The sequence below is a fragment of the Prosopis cineraria genome, unplaced genomic scaffold (assembly GCF_029017545.1).
Source record: "Prosopis cineraria cultivar Desert tree isolate PC_DT_omini unplaced genomic scaffold, ASM2901754v1 PC12, whole genome shotgun sequence".
Taxonomy (NCBI): domain Eukaryota; kingdom Viridiplantae; phylum Streptophyta; class Magnoliopsida; order Fabales; family Fabaceae; genus Prosopis; species Prosopis cineraria.
Window position 1 is genome coordinate 37,278,450 of NW_026555343.1, and position 23,374 is coordinate 37,301,823.

A 23,374-nucleotide genomic window follows, 5' to 3' on the forward strand; every position below is an offset into this window, starting at 1 on the left:
TAATTTATAAATTATAAATTTAGACGATAAACTATTGATAGCTTCATCCTGATCTGAAGTAATTAGATCATGATCACATCACAAATTAACTTAGTACAAAGAAATGAAGACGTGAGCTGAGATTTGGAGTAATCCTAGGCTTGGAGATAAGGTTCTCTATGGATTAATGAAACATTGTTATCCCACAACAACATTGATGGAATCTTTTATTTTTCAGGCAAAAAATAAATAATCCTTTTTTTGGGGTCTCCATTGATTGAATCTTTCAATATTTCGATATTTGCAATAATTTTGGTTGATGAGAGGGGATTGGTGGGGAATTTAATCTTCATGTCTATGGTTGACTTGTCCACGTCAAGTCAACAAAACTATTTAATTTTTTTAATTTGGCCAGCAAGAAAACTAATTAATAGTAGCAGGAAAAGGAAGGGTAAATTGTCAACAAAAAAATTGATAAAAATTTAACTCATTATTCACAATGATGTTAATTCAAATCTAACTCTCAATATGAGCATTTTATACATGGATGATCTATAAATATTTTTATAAATATTCTTTGAAATTGAAATTTGGATACATGTCATGTCGAATCCTGACTCACCCACCTAAACGTTTCTTCTTCAAAAAATAAGGGAAGGGTGAAGTGTAAGACGTGCCTGCTAGTGAAGCACAAAGATGAATCCATGGCAGGAATAGAAAAGCAGCATCGTGTGCATTAAAATTGCAAGGAAGTTAAATCACCTTCAATCTGTTTCAGTTTTATACTTATTTCATCTTTTTTTTTAATTTAAAGTAAATTCTGAAGCTGTAATTATAACTAAAAGTGCCCACATGGGTGTTTGTCTGTGTGTGTAAAGCAGTGTTTTCAGAACCGGACTGGACATTGAACCGGAAAAGTCAGCGGTTCACGGTTCGCATGGTTCAACCGGTTGGACCAATGGTCCAACCGGTGACGTAATAATTAAATTAAAAAAAATTATATATGTATATAATAATTTAAATATAAGAAATACATATAAAATTGCTATTTAACTTAAAAAACTTAAATATTTTAAGTTTATTATGACTTAACAAGCTATATGATACACTATAATATCAAATGATTAAAAAAATTAGTCATTTTTTTAAAAAAATTTGATAAAAAATAAAAAAAAAGTTTTTTTTTGAGCAGTCCGGTTTTTGAAAACCGGATCCGGTTCCCGGTCCGACCGCCGATTCGAAACGGCTCAACCCAGCTCAACTCTGAAAACGGTTTTTTCCTTTGAACCAGACCGGAAACCAGACCGGTCGACGGTCCGACCGGTCCGACCGGCCGGTCCGGTCCGGTTTTCAAAACAGTGGTGTAAAGTGTTCAAGTACAACCAGTAAACCCTTTTCATTATCCACAACCTTTAAATAAATAGGTGGATCGAGCAGGTTGATCGAACACACAGAGAGAGAGAGAGAGAGCGCTAGCTAATTCTGTGAGTTAATTGTGCTAACATATGTTCACATTTGTTAGCTAATTATGTATTATTTCAAGGGGTCATAGACTTTAGTGATTATATTACTTCAACACTATTGCTGATTACAACTCTTCTGAGACTATTATCAATTTCAGTGATTAAAAGCTTTTAGTTTGATAAAAGTTGATTTGTCAAAATTCACGAGATTTATATTTAAATATATATTTTTAAGATTAATTTGAAAGACTGAAAATTATTTAAATAATATAGAATGTGAATATAGTTATTAGTCTTTATACTTTTATTATGTTTTGGTACTTGTTCATATATCTTTTTTTATTGCTCTAAATCTCTTAAATTTTATGTACGTGTAACTTTAGTCTTTATATATTCAATAAATTTTATTGATATATATAATTTTATAAAAAAAAATTATAAATAGGGATAAGAGGCATTTTACTTTGATTTTCCCACTAAATTAACCAATCCTACTGGCCACTTGGGGCTCATGTATAAATTTGAAGAGAAATCAGAATCCTATGTCCCAGGGATGAGATGAGAGAAATAACACGTCTCTCTTCCCCACATCAAATCTGCGGCTCCCTTCTTTGTTTTTTGTTTTGTTTTTTAAATTTCAATAGCTTTTTTTCTCGCTGGTAATCCTGAGTCGTTTCGTCAAGTCTTCATGTGTCTAGGACTGTTGACAATTCAAAGCTTAACTAAATAACTAATCCAAGGTCCACCATATGAGTCAGCGGATGCAGCTGAGCTGTTGAGGAAAACACATTACACTCATCGCTAGCTTCATCTGATAATGGGCGTTAGTAGTCCGTTGAACCGAGAGAAATCACTAGATACGGCGCCATCTCCGGCATCGAACTATACCTCCCCTCCGCCTTCTGAAACCCCCGATGAGCCGGAATTTCATCGGCTCCACCGCTTGAACCCACCTATTACGCCTCTCCTCCGTCGACCACGGCATCATCGTCTTCCATACCGAGTAGGACAACATCTACACGAACTGGACTAGTTTTAGGGACGGCGCTCGGTTCGATGCTGATTTTGGGCTTTTGTGTCATTTTCTTCTTTGTCTGGAGAAAGAGGAGAAGCAGGATCAGGCTACCAGTGTTGGGCAAGCCCTCTGCGGCTGCTCCACAATCACACCAATCGACAGGTATCCTTTCCTGTTGATTTAAGCTCTGTCTGAGGTTCATTCCAGAAAACAAAATTTTAATATAAACACATTTCATTTTGGAGCAAAATATTTTAAAACAAAAAGAACTCCCTCTTAACCGTGTGAATTGACTAGTTAGCGCTCTATAAGGAGAGCAATTAAACGGGGTGATCCGTAATGTGAGGTGTGGGTATGATGCCTGTAAAATTTCTGTTTCGTATCCCATGTTCAGTATGTTGATTTTGACGATATTGCATTTGTTTCGACGAGTCCGGCACGCACACCGGTAACTGCTTCTGGGAAGAAAATTCTCAGGCCCTGTTTGATATGTGAGATTAGTGTTGGGGATAATTCCAAACTTTTATTTTTGGTACGATGTAATGAGATAAAATCTAAGTAACACTACCAACCTAATGAAATTACTCAACACCACCATGCCTGATATTGAAAAATTACTCCTGTCATTTAAACCAAACTACCCTTCACTCCATGCATCCCTCTCTTGTCGGCGACGTCGTATCGTCTTCCACCCACGGCAACGGTGTTCCTTTCGCATCTCCGTCTTCCGAACAACAAGAGCAAGAGAGACGGTGAGCGAAAGCGACAACAGGGTGAAAAGATTTGAAGCAGTGAAGTTACAAAGAAAAATGGAAATCCACCTGCCTTCTGCCTCTCAGCGAGTGCTTTGGGTTCTGTACAGTGAATTTTCTCATTGTTCTAGATTCCTTCTTGTCTGCTGAAAAGATTGGCGATAATTTCTTGTGCAGTGACACACCGACGGCACAATCTATTGTCAATATGAATGCTTCAGTGCCTGCGTCTGTGACGTTCGTTATCCATGTCTTGTTACAGGGTGGATGGGTTTGTGGCTGATTTTTTTTTTTTTTTGGGCCAAAGGGTTTGTGGCTACATAATAACGCCATGTTGTTCGAACTCAACACCCCATAGCATAGTAATTTGCTCGAGAATGCTTCACTGCCTGCCCTAGTCCCTGCTTCCTCTTCTTAGTGAGTTCTCTGTGCAAAAGAATAATGGAAAGGAGAAGAGAGATGAAGGCGGGGGGTAGACCCAGAAGAAGGGAAGTAGACGAGGCAAAGAGACTGTGAAGCGAAGAGGTCAAGGGCAGCGAGAATCGGTGACCTGTTGAAGACGGCCCAATTTCGTCTTACTTTTTTTCGTTTGATTTGAGTCCGCGTTTTTTTTTTAATCCCAGAGTCCAGAGTCGCCATCACTTAAACAAGATGCAAACAAAGACAAAGAATAATGGAAATTCTGCTACTATTGTATTATAAAATGATTCAGCCACATACTCAATCATGACAGAAATGAAAATAGTCAGCAGTGATAGAAAATTAGCATAAAGATAACAGGGGGAATATTAGACTTGAGATGCAGAGGGCAGGGAAGGGATCGTACAGAGGGATGTGAATGACTCTTGGCAAATTTCCATACTCTCCTCCTCAACTCTAATGTTTTTATTTATACCATCTCTAGCCCACAGATGAATTCTGTGGCCCATCTGTAATTTTCCTCAATCAGCCCATACTTTAGAATAGCGCCCGTTCAATCTTCACAATTCAATGGCTTGACAGGGCTTAGAATTGTATGTTAAAATTTTTGAGAGACTGTGCTCAGCGAGGTTTTGATACTAATCGTTGGGATGAAATTTAAATAATCTAAATTTGCTTTAAATAATTTAGATCAAAATTTAAAATTTTTAAGTCAATAATTATTTTTAAATGACAGTTAAATTTTTTTATTTTAAATTCTATGCTCATTAAAATAAAATTTTTAAAAAATAAAATTAAATAAAATTAAATTTGGATATTTCCACTAGGGATGAAAATAGGTCATGCCTTTATCAGGAATTTATAGCTTGGCCTACTTCAAATTGAGCCTAGCTTATTTACTAATTTAGGCATTTGATAACTAAATATGTCAAACTTATTTTTAATCAATCAACCTAACTATATATATATTGTAATATATTACATATACATTAGCTTTACCATTTAATTTTTAAACAATTTATTTTTTTATTTCTAGTTATATTTTCAACAAGATTGAACTTATATATTGATTTTAATATTATTTATAAATTAAGATGAATACCAAAAATTTATTTTAGTTCCATTTAGTAATATAGTATGCTAATTATATAAATAATATGATAGAAGTAATTTATAAATATACGACCAAAAGTGTACATAGGATCAAAATTTAATGTTACAAATTTTAAAATTTAATTTGATAATTGAATAACATAATAATTTGAAAAGTGAACCTTATTATTTCATGAATGGGTTTCTTTGGAAAACTATCCAATTTGGATGTTTGAAAACAAATATTTGATCATGGTCGAGAGAAGTCAGTTTTTTTGCCAATTGGCTTACTTGTGAGGTTTTGTTTTAGGATTCTTAACACCCCTCCCGGTGGGTATAGAGATATTTTGATTCTTGATATGTCCTAGTGTTTTTGTTTTTTTGTTTTTGGGGTTTTTTACATGGTTTCTTGCCATCACCTTGTTATCCAAGAAAACAAAAAGGAAACAAGTATTGGATTCAACTTTCTGGCTGATGATGTTCTTGCAGGTGGTTCGCCTCTTCATCCGAAGCCCACTCCAACGATACAATATCCAATTGGAAGGATGGATTTTGAATATGAGAGACCATTATACCAAGAACGAAAAAGTGGATATTCATCATCAGACGTAGGATTGTCAAAAATCACATCTACATATAAACAATTAGCACAAGCAACTAACGGATTCTCAGAATCAAACCTTCTAGGTCAAGGTGGTTTTGGCTATGTCCACAAAGGAGTCCTCCCAGATGGAAGAATTGTTGCAATAAAGCAGCTAAAATCTGGAAGCAAGCAACGAGAGCGTGAGTTCAAAGCTGAAGTTGAGATCATTAGCCGAGTTCATCACAGACATCTTGTTCCCTTGTTGGACACTGCTTTTCTGCAGCCAAGAGGACGATGATGCTTGTTTATGATTTTGTCCCCAACAATACTCTAGAATTTCACTTGCATGGTAACACTTCCAATTTATTAGCCAGTGTTTGTGAAATTGTCCTAGTGTAAATAGACCTAAGTCAATGTAAAAAGTCTTATATTAAATAAAATCAGGCTTAATAATTAGTATATAATAAAATAAGACAGTCTATAAACTTTAATATTGAGGTTTTGGGTATGGTGTAGTCTTTTTACTACTCTTCACCCATTTATTCTCTCTGTTTCTGGGCAATTGCTCGTTAGGCCTAATATCTATTATAAAACGAATTAAAGAGTTGAATCTGCTAATGATAAGGATGTAGAAAGATCATAATTTTAATTTGTTTGGCAATGCAATATTATCCGGAGTTGTTTAGTTGAGTAAATTGAATGTGTACTTTTGAGCTGATGCACATTTGTTTGAAATCTCTCTTTCAACACGTAATTGAAATCATGCCTGATCTTACTTAGTCTCATCAGTAAGATACTATATATGGTTATATATTTACAATTATTCAGGAAAAGGCAGACCAACTATGGACTGGACTACAAGGATGAAGATTGCGTTGGATCTGCAAAAGGATTGGCTTACCTGCATGAAGACTGTGAGTTTTGTACTGACATTCATTTACCTAATGATTCACTGTAACTGCTCCAGAAACTTTTACCTCTTTCACTATTGTTTTAGGCAAACCAGAGCCATACACCGTGATATCAAGGCAGCCAACATTCTTCTTGATGATGATTTTGAGCCAAAGGTACTTGCAACCCGTACAATCACTTCCTAAAGATAGATTTCTTTTAACCTAAATACATAATCATTTCCTAAGCCCTAAACACTAAAAAATCAAAAATGCAAGTTTTTTAGGGCAAAAAGAATATAAAATGCAAGTTTTAATATGCCGTAAGTTTAATTTTAATCCCCTTAATTTCACTTTTCTATCAATCAATTTTAATTTTTCTGGACTAGAGAATATATTCAAATATCATACAGTGAATTGTGAAGTTACTGGACTCAGATATCTTCTCGACTCACATTTGTATATATCATATATATATATCTATATATGTCCATATATGTATATATGGAAAGATAATATTTGTGTGTGTCTATATATTATAAATCAGGTTGCAGATTTTGGACTCGCCAAGCTTTCATCAGACACTGACACCCATGTCTCTACTTGAATAATGGGAACCATTGTGTTGGTCTTATTATTCTTTTCTCATATTTTCATTTGAACCTCACTACAAGTCCATGGATATTGCCACACTTGATCTCTTGCCACTTTCTTGAATATTCCCCCTTTCTCCACATCATTAATTGCTTATGTTTCAATCTTCATGAAATTTTGTATTTCACTGAATTAATACAAATACTTAGCTCCAGAATATGCAGCTAGCGGGAAACTTACAGAGAAGTCAGATGTCTTCTCCTTCGGTGTCATGCTTTGGAGTTGATTGCTGGGCGGAAACCTGCCTGTAAAACGGAATCTTTCACAGATGACAGTATGGTTGATTGGGTATGTATTGTTTCTTCAAACTTCTCTATGTATTCTTTGGGGGGAAAAAAACAAAGAAAGTTCTTTAGATTGCGTTTTGGAGGAATGGATTTAAGTTAGGAATTTAATTTTAAAATTTCATATTAAAATCTCACATTTGAAATTCATAGATTCTAAATTCTTTTGTTTGATGATATAAAATTTTAAAATTTAAATTCTATATTTAAATTTAAAATAAACTTAGATGACTAGTCAAAGTCAATGATCTGAATGCCTAACTTTCACCAGGATTAGACAGTCAAAGTCGACTGGGATTGTGGCACCGGCGATGACCGGGATAGAATGGTCAACTTCCACCAGGACTAGACTAAAGGCGACAATGAGGACCTGACAACCGACTTCCATAGAGATAGGACTGATGGTGACAATTAGGACAGGACAACTGACTTTCATAAAGACTGGACCGACGGTGACGATCGAAATAGGATGGCCGACTTCTACTGGGACTGAACTGAATTGGGATGGGATGGCTGACTTCTATCGGGTCTTGTGTCAATGAAAGTCAGCCATTCGGTCCCTGTGGAAGTCGGTCCTCCTATCTCAGTCGTCACCGTCAACCCAATCCCTATGGAAGTCAGTTGTCCTGTCTCGATCGTCGTCTTCAGTCTGATCCTGATGGAAGTTAGCTGTCCCATCTTGATCATCACCATCAGTTTGATCCCTATGGAAGTCGGCCATCCCATCCTAATTGTCATTGTCGGTCCAATTTCGATGGAAATCAGCCTTCCGATCTCGACTGTTATCGTCAGTCTGGTTTAGGTGGAAGTCAACAATCCCATCCTAGTCATTGCCGCTGTTCTGATCCCAATAGAAGTCAGTCGTTTGGTCATCGTCGTCGGTTCGGTCCTTATGGAAGTCAGCTATCCCGTCCAATTACTATGTCTTGTTTTTGTCAACTTGATAGTCCAGTCCAATTACTATTGATAGGCCGATCAAGCTTTTATGAATTTAGGTCAAATTATAGAAGAGATTGAGTTAGGATTTGAAATATTATAGATTTAAAAAAGATTTTAAATTACAAAGAGATTGAGGTACAACTTGAATTTGGATTTGGCTTAAATCCAATTTCATACATTTTTAATTATCCAAATAATGGATTTGAGTCAAATTCAAATCTAAATCCAAATCTATATATATCCAAACATAGCATTAGCATTTTTTGTTGAAAATTCTCAATAATTAATCAAAATTATCAAGAGTTAAGTTTGATGAGCGCATGCTAGCAAATCCATTATTCTAGAGAAAATATAAATATGAGTAAGGATCTCAATCACTTTGAGAGCTGGTAGATCTCCTTAGCTTTTCAGGGAGAACAAAGAGCATGAGAGCAGAAGGAAGAACATAGAGAGGATGAGTCTGTCAAAAAATAATGACATGCTGATCGCGTTGAAGATTAGGTTAGTTACCATTTAAATATAATTGGTTAATTAATTAATTTTTCCATAAACTCTCTGACTCAGTCAACTTTTTGATAGAGAAAAATTGATAGCTAAAAGGTTGTAAGTGTGGTTTCTACTTAAAAGGACTCATTTAAATGTTGTTTGTCTATCACAGTCCACATAAAATCATTAAAACTAATCTATTTTGGATTCAATAACTAATTAATACAATCCAAAATATTCCAAACATTTTTTTTCCACTCTTCAATACGGAATTTTTTGCCTGTATTTTTCATCCCATAGGAACTTTTGTTGAAAATACGAAAGTTGTTCACTATTCAGAAAACTCCAACAATCAACCCATAGTTTAGTTTTCTGAGGCTTTCACTATTGGTTGTAAAAAGTTCAGATCAGTTTTGAATTTTAACTTAAGGTTAAATAAATTTTAACATGAAATAGGTGGGTCCATTGTACAGGATCTGAGTGAATAACAAGTCACAGTACAATACTAATATAAAACCGGAGAGGCTGAGATAACTTGGGTGATAGTGTGCTTGCTTATGCATGTTACAAATCCTACAGGCACGACCTTTAATGTCGGAAGCTTTGGAAAATGGAAACTTTGAGCGTATTGCTGATCCAAGGTTGCAGAATAAATACGACTTTGAAGAGATGTATCGAATGATTTCTTGCGCTGCAAATTGCTTGCGCCATTCAGCCGGACATCGTCCTCGAATGAGCCAGGTTAGTGAACCAAACTGTTAAAATATGTTTCTGCACTAGCTAGTCCTCTAGTCCCTGTTTCCCTGTTTCAAAATAAAGATATATTCAGCACTGGCATGAACACACATGATAAAGTGAATGAAATGAAGCAGGTAGTTCAAGCTTTGCTGGGAAATATTAGTCTGGAAGATGTGAAGGAGAAGATCACGTCAACGGGTCAGAATGGCGATGACCTGAAGAAGTGTTGGAAGGTGGCACTGGAAGGCGTCGTAGGTAGCAGTGGTGAATACAGTGGACCTACCACTACCAGCGAGTCCGATCAATTACAGCAATCTATCTCCGGTGGCTCAGGCCTCCAAAAATACTCCCATGAGGCATGAAATATACGTGGAATTAATGTGAAGGCTAGCTGGTAAAGCCTTTGACTGATAATATAATTCCCATGAATTGAGGAATGAGGATTGGTCCTTCACAAAAATGCACACCTGATCAGTCGTTGGTAAATATAATTTAATTTGTTGCTAGATTTTGCAGGTTCAGCGTACAAATCGGTTTGTTCGTTGTCAACAATCTAATTTATTTCAGAAGTATGATTCTCTTGAATTATGTAATTCAAATAAGTGTAAGCTGTATTCACCTTGGATGCTAACATCTATTGAACACCCCCCCCCCAAAAAAAAAAAAGGGCCGTAACATTGAAAGTCTTGAAACAAAAGGGTGCATCTGCATTTGTTTGGGTTATTTTGTAACGATGCAATATACAATTAGATTGCTGGCCTTGATTTTCTTGCAGGTATTGATGTTAATATTATCAGTGATGGTGGTTACACACGTTTTTGATATGACTAGTTTACCTCTGTTACTTTTCATCGTATGTATGCACTAATGGAAATTAAATTGCCAACATTCTTGTTTATTGCAATATATAAATTATTCACCATAAATTAGTTTTAATAAATTAAATTCATTAGCAATTATAAAGTGAATATTGTTAACATACCATTGTGTTTTCCTTATGGATAATGGTATCTTTCATGAACCTTATCATGCAGAAGCCATAATTTAAGCTATTTTTTATTTGTCTCAAGCACTACAAATTAAAGAACTAAGAAATATGTATTAATGCATTAAAAATTTATGAATACTGAAATTTAATAACAATACTAATTACTTTTATTGTATTCCAAGTATAGGCTGATCAAAATTTGTAAATAACCTTGAAATTTTTTGTTTCGTATTTGAGCAATACAACACAATCACCCTAATAAAAAAGTAAAAAAAGTGTCAGTATGAAATTTGAATAAAAAAATAAATATATGAAATATTTATTTTATGCACTTATATATTAATTAATTTCAATAAAATTTGTTGATTCCTCGATTCCTCATCAAGAGAATCGAGATAATGTATCTTTATTTTCAATGATATAATTTGGATCTCTGGTACATTTCAAGATATAGTTTTCAACAATACAATTATTCAAGTCAAATATGACATAAAATCTAAATTATAAAATTATCTAAAAAATTCATTAAAAAATTACAAAAAAAAGAAAAACACCATAAACATATAATTTCCAATCATTATTTTTTTTTATTGATTATTCTAAGATTACTCGTATCCTACATTATCAATCCTAAGCCAAAAAAACATCATTCATTATCAAATGCCAAAATCTCAATAAAATAGTTATGATTTTCACAAAAAAACGTGTGTCAGTTTTGGTCATTCAAATCAACTCCAATTGTAATAAAATTTGGTATACTATTATATTTCAACATATAATTTCTAAAGATAAAACTACTTAGATCGAATAAGATATATAATTTAAATTAAAAATTATTAAAAAATTTCATTCAAAATTTGTGGAAAAATACAAGAGAGAATGACAGTTAGGTCCTAAAATACTGAATTAATACTAGTTAAGTCCTCGATAAATATTTTTGAAAAATAAGCTAAAAATATCAATTCAAATTATTATAAATCTAGAAGTTTCAATTGCAAATAAATATTTAAATATCAAATATAATTTTTTGATTGTAACAGAAATTTCTGTTCATATCTGTCATTCTCCCAAAATACAATCATCATGGATATCAATTTTGATCACTCGTTTTCATCTTTATAGTCATTCTAAGGCTATCCATAACCTTCATTACCATTCTCAAGTCAAGAACGCATCAAACATTATTAATTTTTGATAATTCAAAATATCAAAATCAAGCGACAATGAGTAGAAGGTTAAACAAGAAAAATCAATCAATAAAAATTTCCAACACAATAATAAATCATTTCCACTGCCAATAAAACGAAGGATATATTGATAGAAAAGGTAGGGAAAAAAACACAACTTGAACCAAAAAGGATTGACATCCAAATAGAAACCTCCCAAGGGCTGTGGGTTCACATTGGAGCAAAGGACGGTCATCAGTGATGGCAATAGAAGCACTGTGTGGGTGTTCTTGCGATTTCATATTCAAGTGGAGAAGAGAAAAGAGGGGAACAGTATCCGATGTGAGACTGAAAATGAAGCATGAAATGAATATTTAAAACAGAATAAATGACAAGCATTTGAATGCCTGTCATTTATTCCCACATAAATGATAGACATTTGTTTTACTTCAAACATCCGTCATTTAAAGTTTACAATTTTTAATTTTTTTAAAACCCAACAATTAAAATGTTTTATGAAGGGCATTTGAAACACCCACCATTCATGGTTCTGCCTTTATATGAAACATTCATCATATAAAGTTTAATTTTTTTAATTTCCTTAAATGCCAGACACTAAAAGGTTATATGACATGTGTTTCAACACCTGACATATAACGTTAACATCATAAAAAACTGCCATTATATTGGTATTAAGTTTTTAATTTTTTTCATTCAAAGCTTTATATGATAGGTGTTTAAACACCCATCAAGCATCACCCGTCTTTCTTTTAAATGACACATTTTTTAATCATCATTTTTTTGGTGTCTTATATCAACAATTCTGTAGTAGTATAGGATAATGGAAAATTAAAAGTTGAATAATCCCATAGGGTCATTTTGATGCTAAAGGTCAAGTTTATTTTCTCATACCTCTATTTTTATTTATTAAAATGATTTGGATGTGAAGTCTTAAAATGTTTCTAAAATAAAATAATACAATGAGAATGTATATAGAATTCTTGTTTTATTTTCACTTTTTTTTTTCATTTTTTTGATTATGCATATGTATGCTCCTATTGGAAGTAATCTTGTTGGAAATAATATCAAGTACTAAATGTGGGCATCTCTCATAGTAGGGATTCAAACTTTAATTTGCCACATTATAAGAAACTAGTCTCTTTATTGGACACAACTTTTGTTAGTTTTTTTCATTTTATTACTACATGAAAGTTTTCAATCAATTTTTGAAATTGGGCTAGAATTTTATGAGTTTTACAAAAACTTATCTTTGCCATTTGATCTTAGACAATTCCATCAATGGTGAAAACAATGCCATATTAATAATTGATTTTGAGATTTAAAAAAAAGGAAATTCACCAGTTTTCTTATTGGTTTAGATTTATTAAATCTTAAATAAAAAAATACTGGCATTTTAGAAAAATCTTAATTATTTTTTTCAATTTGAATGTACCAATTTTTTAATAAAAATAAAAATTACTCTTAATAAATTTAGGAAAAATGACAATAAAATCCTACCAAAATATGACAATCTGATCCTTCAAAATGTCATAATTTTTTTGAAGTCTCTAGGTACATTTATGATATTAATGATTTTAGGTTAAATGACTAAATTGCTTCTTGTTTAAAATAAAAAAAATGAGTTCATGTAAAAAGTTGTGATTTCTTGTTTAATTCTTATGATTGATAGAATACAAGTTATGATTAAAAAAATTATAATCAGTTATTTTCAAAACTTGAATTTCAATTGTAAAAGAAATTTTACGTAAGAAGTTGTGATTTAATATTCAATTTTTGTGATTAATAGAATAAAAGTTATGATTACTTAAATAAAAGTTGCGGTTGGTTATTTTCAAAACTTAAATTTTAATGATAAAAAAAATTTATGTGAAAAGTTATAATTTCTTGTTCAATTTTTATGATTTACAAAATTAAAGTTATGATTAATTGGGAGTAATTATTTTCAGAACTTATTTATCAATAAAAAAAATTTAACATGGAAAGTTATGAATTCTTGTTCCAATTTTTTTCATTTAGAAAACAAATGTTATAATTTAAAAAATGGAGTCAGACCCATCATTTTTATTTTAAACAAAAAATAATTTAGTCATTTAACCTAAAATTATTAATATTAAAAAAGTTGTTAAAAAATTTTAAAAAAGTATGACATTTTAAAAAATTTAATTATTATTTATATATTTTAGTGAGATTTCATTATCATTTTTTCCTCATAAAATTTACCCATTTTCAACTATCCTTACATGTACCCTGTCGATATTTACTAAGGTGACCTGACTCCTGAGTCCTGACATTAAACAACCAACAATAATTCTGGAAACACGCACCAAGTCAACATTGAGTCAAGAAGAATGGCAGTGCATTGCTCTACAATCTACTCGTCCCTGCGCTTCCATGATATGATTTTCTTGAAAAGAAAAGCTCTTTCACATCGATTGCTATTGCCCCCCCCCCCCGGAAGAGTTTTCCTTCTCTCCGAAGCCCACGAAGACACACATTTGAACTCTACGATCACCGGCGATGAATTCAGCACCGTCTCCGGGCAAACCTATGGACTCCCCATATCTCTCGCCTCCGGAGCCGACATTCGTCGATTCCCTCATAGACTCGCCTTCTATAGCGTTGTCGCCCTGGCATTCATCCCCGTTGATGCCGTGGTCGTCGTTAGATGCGTTATCGCCTGAGCCCTCTCCAGAGTCACCTCCTTCACCTCCTCCCCATCTAGAGTTGTCGCTTCCCTGGACTCAGTCGATGCCGTCTCCCCTGACTCCGCCAACGCCGGCAAGATCGTCTGCACCGTCATCAGGTACATTTAGTTCAGTTTATGAAAAATTGTTCATTATGCCGTTGTAGCGCCTAAGCTTAACGTATATCTCAAAGGCGTTAGGGTACAACACATTTCTCCCTCTCCCTCTTTTCAATCCCACAGGCCACAAGCTCTAGATCTCAGTTTGGTGGGTATCCCAAATCCTCTCACTTATTACGTGACACCATAAAAACTGTTGATTATCCAAGGGTTGGTGAGAGCAATGGGTAAACTTCTCTCACCTAAATTACCATTTATTACATGTGCAAAGATTAGAATTTTACTTGGTAAATAATAAGAGTTTCTGTCAGTCATATCAACTTTAATTGCTTGTATTATATTTTAATCTAAAGATTTATATGGTTATAAATAAATGGTTGAAATGCATCCTTATAACACTGTCATTTACTATTTATTTATGAGAGAATTACATTGAAGCCTCATACAAGATAATTACTTTCTACAAGGTTCATTAACAACTGAACTAAAAAAATTAAATGACAATATATTGTATTGCCTATGACCTTAGTTTAGTTTATTAATAGAACCTATGGTAATTATTTTTTTTGGTGTGAGACCTATATATAATTTTCTCTTTATTTATTTCAAGTATAAATTTACAAGTATTGATAAAATCTCACGAGTGTCGTGTGAGAAGATTTCAAATATTCATATAATCCAAATGGAGATCTAACATTCCCCCTCTCATTTTCAGTCTCAAACCTTATGGCTTGAATTAATATCCATGATAATTTTTTTTATATAGTAACTGTGAGTGAGATTTTGTTCATAATTATTTGAAAAAGGTTACAAGCTACTTAATTAGTTGTATTCACGCCAAGTTTAATTATATTTGTTTGATATATCTTATAATTATTAGCTATGGGAGCCTTCGCACACATACACATACTTATGTACACATAATTAAGAGTCCCAACCTTTCCCATGGTGGTCTGTAGAGCCACCTTCGCCGTCGCAGCGGTCTCCATCACCGGCAGGGATAATTGCAGGGACAGTGATTGGTTCATTGGTAATATTGGGATTATTATGTGTGGGTTTGTTTATATGGATAAAGAGGAGAAGGGTCAGACTCTCTGGAATTGGCGAAACCTCTCCACAACCACACCAACCCAAAGGTAATATAAACCTTTTCTGCTTCTCTTTCATTCTTCAAGCATCTTGCATTTTCAACTTTCAAGGGTTTGTGAGGTTAAGCCTGCATGAGAAAGAAAATAAGATCTAGGCTTGGTTTTTGCCTGCTCTGCTCGACGTTCTTCCACTTTCTCTATGAGAATTTTAATTACCCTGCCAGTTTTTATTTACGAGGTAAAGAGAAAAGTATTTTTTTATTTATAAATCACATCATTATATTTTTAAAACAAATTTCTCATTTTACTCCCTATTAAATATTGGTAAGAGAAAGTGTAATGCCCTTATTGATATTGCCATTCAATCATCCACTTAATCTATCATAACAATTTAAACCATTTTTTTTTTGAAAAGTTGGGATCCCAACATAAAACGTTAAAAAATCATATCCTTGCGATACTCAATTTGTAAAACACTACACAGTGGAAGCATTATGCATAAGCACATTAAGAACAATAGAAAAACATATTCAAACCAACAAAATTAAGCTAAAATAGGGGTAATGCGTTGCGGCTTGTGCCAAATGCGCCATGGCATGTGGCACAAAGACACAAGCTTCACGCTTTGTGCCATGCACTGCGGCATGTGATACATGCCCCGCAGTGCACATATCAGATTTTACTATCAAATAACAGTTTCTAGTGTGAACTTCAAACATATGCCTTTTTTGCATCCAATGTCTAATTAGGATAATTTAAGTGTCCACACGAAATTTGTTTCACAATCTAACCAATGACACTGATTTTATTCAAATCTCATTTTTCATTTAAAAATTGAACATCCAAGTGTAATTTGACAATTTTAAGGCAAAATTTATCACTTGAACATCACTATTTGAAACCATAAGTTATTGGCCACTTTTAGGGCCTTGATTATATCCAAATGGATAATTTATACTTGATTAAATAGTTATATGCACAATATCACATGCATACGCATATTTCTGCCCATTTCATGTAAACTTGGGCATATTCACATTTTCTCATCTCCAATATAATTGGCCAAATTTCTCCTTACATTCTTTGTTCATATACACATATACTCAATCACTGGCCTGCCATATTATATTCACATCAACCCATACATGCACCACACTGGGCTAGGATACCAAAAATCACCATACATACCAACATTCACATGCTTATGCATAATCTTTATCATTATTGCAACTTATATACACATTCACAACTATTAACATGCAAATTTATTATACCATCTTACAATAAGCTTTGTAGAGAAATCTCTATTTCTGGCCCGAATCCTTTCCCTTTGCACCGCCACTACCAAAATATGAAAAATGCAAATAACCATGTGTGAGTCAAAATCTTAGTAATTAAGATAGCTCATTTAATGTCCATTAACATAAATAATTGCGTGAAAGTAAACAAAACCAAATCAATAGTTTTTATAGCAAAGAGTAACATAGTTTCCCTTTTTGCATAGCATTTGCATGTAGTCACATTTATTAACATGATCATCTATCCACCGATCCTCCAAAGCTCCTTGACATGAAACCATAAGCTTTAATACATCAATCACATATTAATTTGAGCACACCTTCGATGATAAAAATACCTGACCAAAGGTAATCTATCTTACTTATGGACTATGGTTTCCTTCATTTCATTCACTAGCGATAGAAGTGTCGTTAACTCCTAACCGCACCCTAACGGACACTAAAGAGTTACAAAACTACTCAGATATCCCATTATAATAATCCCAATATAATCTTGTATCGGATATCGTATGGTACCAGCACAAATATAATGATACACCGGATGTCCCATAGTGTCAAGCCGACCATATGAAATGAATTTGTTTACACCCATATCCATACACACACATCCACACAAACCTTGAATAAACTCCTAACCCCCTATGATCATGCTTTTCACACATAATTTCACCACTTTTTCCACATTTACACACATAACACACACACATACATATTTATTTAGTTCAAAGGTGGTAGTTGTTCACAAACTTAGCAAAATCACTTGCCAAAACCATTTACCAAACCATACACAAGAGATTAAAACACTAAAATATAATTACACATTTTTTTCTACACAGTTATAATAATTAAAGAACATAACAAACTGTATGATTACCTCAATCCTTCTGTTCGATAGAAAGGGTTACTTGTATTTCACAACCCTATTCAAGTTTCTTTCACTATTTAACTTGTCGCACACAAAAATTACACAATTAAGGCACCTAGAGTCAATTTTATCATTGACTAAAAGTGTCAATTATAGTGATTTAGGCATCTAAACAATCTTATCCATTAATTCTAAGTCCATTTCCACCTATTGCATCAAATCACCTCCCGTCTCAAACCTTACCCTATTCCTTCTAAACTTTCACCCATTCCTTTGTCTCTAAACCAAACTAATTTGAGTTTATAGTTTTAAAGTTTTATCGTTCTGACTCAAATCGGTCACAAAATTCTAATTTAACTCCAGCGATCCTTTCTATTATTATGAGGTAAGAAATTAACTCCTTAAAATTTCTAGATTCAATTTCTCATTAGTTTAAACAAAGAGAAAATAGAGTATAATTGGAGGTTAAGGCAATACAAAACTTATTTGATAAGTAACAAGTTAAAAATGTCATCCTTGCTCTTGAGATTGCTTGCCTTAAAGGAGAACCATCTCTTGTCTACCCTTGTGCTCTTTTTCTCTGTCTCTCCTTCTATTTTCATAAGCAAGACATGTCCTGTTTAATCAAAATTTTGAGCCATACATCATGGCACATCTTGCACTAGCCGCGACGCGTGGCACAATAAGAAAACTCCTCACTACGCTCACGCACCTTGCTTCGCAATTCCATTTTCCCACTCAAATCTATTCATATAATGTCCCAACAAGTCAAAACAATATTTTACTATTCAGAATCCTAATCTTGCATTAAATTACTAATTCATCTCTTAATTAGTATTAATGTAAGAATCAAAAATTTAAAATGTTACAGAAAGCATGCTATTAAAATATGTATATTTAATAAGGATAAAGTTAAGAATTTATAAAATTTTTAGACCGAATTAATGAGTTTCAAGCTTTTTTTTTTATTCAGGCGAAATAAATTAGAAGTGATTTAGTTTATAAATTAGGATAAAAGGAGTATTGAATTTTATTAACCCTTGAAAATTATCAAAAAATTCAAAACAATACTCATGATTGGAATACTTCTTAGGTATGTTGCCCCTCATATAATAAAATATTTAATAATCATTTAATTATTATTGTGTCAGACGAGACACTTATTAAAATCCAAATGCGGTATAGTCCCGTTGAAAAAATTTACACTTTCAAATTACACTGACACATTTAGAGTTTTAAAATAATAAATTTATTTTTTTTACAAGGCGTTGGTTAAAATATACTATTTATTTTAAAATTTGAGTATTAAAAATATTAAACAAAATGATATTACATTTATACCGTATAATTTTAATGTAAATAATGATCTTCTAAGGGACTCCACTGAAGTTCTAATTTGATTGCTGGATTGTTAGGCTGGACCCACTGGTCAAATTGGGTCTACACTTTAATTTGTACAAATGATATAGGAAAAATGACAATTAAATCCCAAAATATTGAATTAATGATAGTTAAGTTTTTAATAAATTTTTTTCAAAAGTAAATTAAAAATATCAATCCAAATAATTATAATTTTTTACAACTATTTAAATTGATATTTTATAGAAAACTTTATCGAGACCTAATTGATTCACTTCTTTGGGACCTAGTTATCATTCTCCCAATGATATATAATGATTCATATGAAATAAAATCCTACTCGCTTAAATTTTTAATGAAAAAAATTGTTGTCTGACTTTTTACGATGCATGGATTAATAAATTTTAAAATATTTTGGATAATGGAATAAATAATATTTTATTTTATATTTGTAATGGTATAATAAGTTATATGTAGATAATATATGATATAATATCTATTAAGTTTTTAATATTCTCTCGTGCATTGCAACACGAGAAAAAATCTAGTTAAATTTAAAATAATGATATATTTTACAAATCTAAGGATGGGGGTGCTCCTTCCCTCCTAGCGTGTTTGGTTTTACATTAAAAAAAGGTGTGAAAACTATAGTTTTGATAATATCTAATGAAAATTAACTCATAGATTTTTTCTTATATTTTGAATTAAATTTTTATTTATTTTGCTTTAATCAAGCTAAGTCATTGTAATTTGATTTATTTGATATGTTAATCTCTGAAGATTAAAATCATTAATGAATAATGAATTTTCTTCCAACGCAAACACATTTATTGATTTAATACTTTTGGTCATAAAAAAATTTTGATTTAATGCAAAGTTTATATTTTTTAAAAAATTTATATGTATAAAAATTATTTAAAAGACATAACTTAATTATATAAATATTGAGTTATAAAAATTATAAAATTATGTAATATTTTAATAAAAATATTCGTAATTTCAAATTTTTTTAAAGAAAAAGTTCAAGGATTTTAATTTTTAATATTAACAATGAATCAAATTATAAAGGTTCAATTAATAAAAAATAATTTTTAAAAATAATTTTAAAATTTAAAAAACTTATAAAGACTTGATGCCACCTTTATTTCTATTTAAAACATTATAAAAATATAAAATTCTATTATTTCAGAATTTCATATATGAAAATATCTTTTATTTTATATAAAAATTGATAAAAAAATAAAGTTGGGAAGAATGTACAAAAAGTATGAGAGAAAAACACATTTAGCATGTAACTCATAGAGAACATTAAGTGCTCATCACCTTGAAAGATAACTTTTTTTTATATTTTTTAAAATAAAAATTTATAAAATTTTAAATAAATCTTTAATACTAATTAGGTCCAAATTTAATATTAATTTTTTAAAATTTTTTATAAATTGATTATAGAGATTTACTTTGTACCATTCAGATTCAAAACTTCTAATTTATCTGCAGCTGGTGAAGAAGCAGTTGCTCGTTCGCCTCAACATCGTTGGCCAGAGACTGGTCTTCCGCCCACAGACGGTGGACCAAAGTTACTTCCATGCACAAGCCCAACAAAACAATCTACGGTCGCCATAGGCTCTGAATCAGAGAGGCAATACCTTGCCGCCCTTTCACCATTAGGGCTCTCACCAAAAACATTCACGTATGAAGAATTAGAAAGGGCAACAGATGGATTCTCGGAGTCAAATTTTCTGGGCCAAGGTGGATTTGGCACAGTCCATAAAGGAGTCCTACCTGATAATAATCAAAGCGTTGCCATTAAGCAGCTCAAATCTGGAAGCAAACAAGGAGTACGAGAGTTCCAGACTGAAGTCCAGGTCATCAGCAGAGTCCATCACAGACATCTTGTTTCCCTCGTTGGCTACTGTATTGCTGAATCTCACCGGACTTTGATGCTTGTTTATGAGTTTGTCCCCAATAAAACCCTAGACTTTCACCTCCACTGTATGATTTATTAGATCAGAGTCTTGTTTAAAATCTTTGTTAAGATACTATATTGGTCTATGTAAAATGATTATCAGGAGAAAGCACTAGAACTGTGGATTGGACCACAAGGATGAAAATTGCCATTGGCTCTGCAAAAGGATTGGCGTATCTGCACGAAGACTGTGAGTCTGATATATACTATTGGAACTTTTACTTGGAACTAATCCACTGTAGATATCTTCTTACTTGGAACTTTACTTCTTTTAGTCTGATATATATTATTGTTTGTTTTATTAGGTCAACCAAAGATCATACACCGTGACATCAAGGCAGCTAACATTCTTCTTGATAATGATTTTGAGCCAAAGGTATAGTTCTTTTTGTACAATTTCTCCTTGATGTAAAGCTATGCAAGAAATATAAATTAATATTATTAAAAGCATCCAACTTTCCCTAACTTACAACCCAATATTTAATTGAATTTAATAATTACATGATCACATGGACTAATATCACCAAATGTTTTTAATTTCCTGCCCTAAATCCATTATTCATGTAAATTACTAGAATGTGCTTGTATCTATAAATCAGGTTGCAGATTTTGGACATGCCAAATTTTCGTCAGACACTGAAACCCATGTCTCAACTCTAATAATGGGAACCATTGGGTAAGTCTTTGTGTGTTTTGAATCTCACAATTAAATACGTGGATTGCCAATGGATGACACAGATACTGATTATTAACTATTTAATATTTCAATCTGTATAAGATTCTGATATCATTGAACACAGATACCTAGCTCCTGAGTATGCAGCTAGTGGGAAACTCACTGAGAAGTCAGATGTCTTCTCCTTTGGTGTTGTGCTTTTGGAGTTGATCACAGGACTAAAACCTGCTTATAAAACTGAGTCTTTCATAGATGACAGTATGGTAGAGTGGGTTTGTACCGTGCTACTCCAATATTTATTTATTCATTTTTTTAATAACTATACAGGTTTTTCTGTGCATCGATCGTATGAGGTCTAAGAAATAACATGCACATTGTGAATTGATGATAAAAAAATTGCCAACATATAGTATGTTTTGGGTTGTTCCATTTTTTTAGTGGTGTACTGGATCAATCACATTGATAGAGCTGGGCAAATCATACATACTTGTGTACCAGATGTTTCAAATTTTAACAGGAGATGGTGAGAAGAGAGATAGACAATGGTGTCGTGTATTTATATAACTGACTCCATCTAGTAGATCAAAGCTACAGCGAGAATGGATTCAGATCCTCCCAAAAGCTCCTTCTCTCAGCATCTCTAATATCAGCCCTTCAATAAAGATATAATATCCCATAATTTGCCACATCATTTAATATAAAAATAATTTAACTTAAAAGATTAATCCTTTCATTAAATTGATTTTTTATTTCATTTTCTATTTTTAAAACTTCTTCTAAAAAATTACCCTACAAATTTTCACAGAAGAACTTATAGTCTAACTTATTCAAACTCTAACTTGACTAATTTAATAAAAACCTGTTTAAAAAAAATCTACAAAGCAAGTTAGACTCTAAGCAAATACTTATAACAAACTTTGGCATGACCTATTTAATAAAATTCTATTTAAAAATTTACAAAAAAGGTCAAATTGTAAGCAAATATTTATAGTCAGACTTATTCAAACTCTGACATGATATATTTAATAAAAATTTATTTAGAAATTTTTTAGAAAAAATTAAAGAATTAATTTTTAAATTAAAATTATTTTTATATTAAATGATGTGGAAAATTATGGGACATTAGATCTTTATTGCAGGGCCGAGATTAGAGACGCTGAGGGACACTGAGGGGAGGAGCTTCAGAGAGGATCTGAGTCCTGTGAGAAGTAAAAGAGACAAAGAAGTCTGAGATAACAGTTGTGCACTGATACTGATAGTTATGTTACAAATCGCAGGCAAGAACCTTAGTATCGGAAGCTATGGAAAATGGACACTTTGAAGCGATTGCTGATGCAAGGCTGCAGAATGATTACAACGTTGAAGAGATGATTCGAATGGCTTCTTGTGCTACAAATTGCATCCGCCAATCAGCCAGACATTGTCCTCAAATGAGCCAGGTCAGTCAACTAAAGTGCTAAAAGTTGAAAAGGTTTGATGTTGAATTTAGCCATATTTTTATTCAATGAAGGTTAAATTGAATGACATAAATCAAAGCAGGAAGTTCAAGCTTTAGTGGGAAATATTTGCCTGGATGATCTGAACAGAGTACACTGATGCGTCAACACGACCAATCGGCCAAGACATTGAAGTTAGGATATAGCACAAGCGAATCTGATCAACATCACTCTACTTCAAGCAGCTCGGGCTTGAAAACACTCCAATAGACATGAAAATTGAACCTCTCGTCAAGTTTCACAGAAAAAAAAACGTGTTGAAAGAGTTAACTTAAGATCCAATCCCATTATGTTCTTGAATTTGTATAAAAGGAGAATATCGGATACTTGATGGTTTGATTTGGACAAAAAGA

The 23,374-nt window shown here is 32.5% G+C and overlaps 2 pseudogenes; both read left to right on the plus strand.

Moving 5' to 3' along the window:
* Positions 1-2,278: 2,278 nt before the first annotated feature.
* Positions 2,279-9,972, plus strand: LOC129289659 (proline-rich receptor-like protein kinase PERK1; annotated as a pseudogene).
* A 5,246-nt stretch (positions 9,973-15,218) lies between these two features.
* LOC129289315 (proline-rich receptor-like protein kinase PERK1) lies at positions 15,219-23,174 on the plus strand (annotated as a pseudogene).
* The last annotated feature ends 200 nt before the right edge of the window (positions 23,175-23,374 follow it).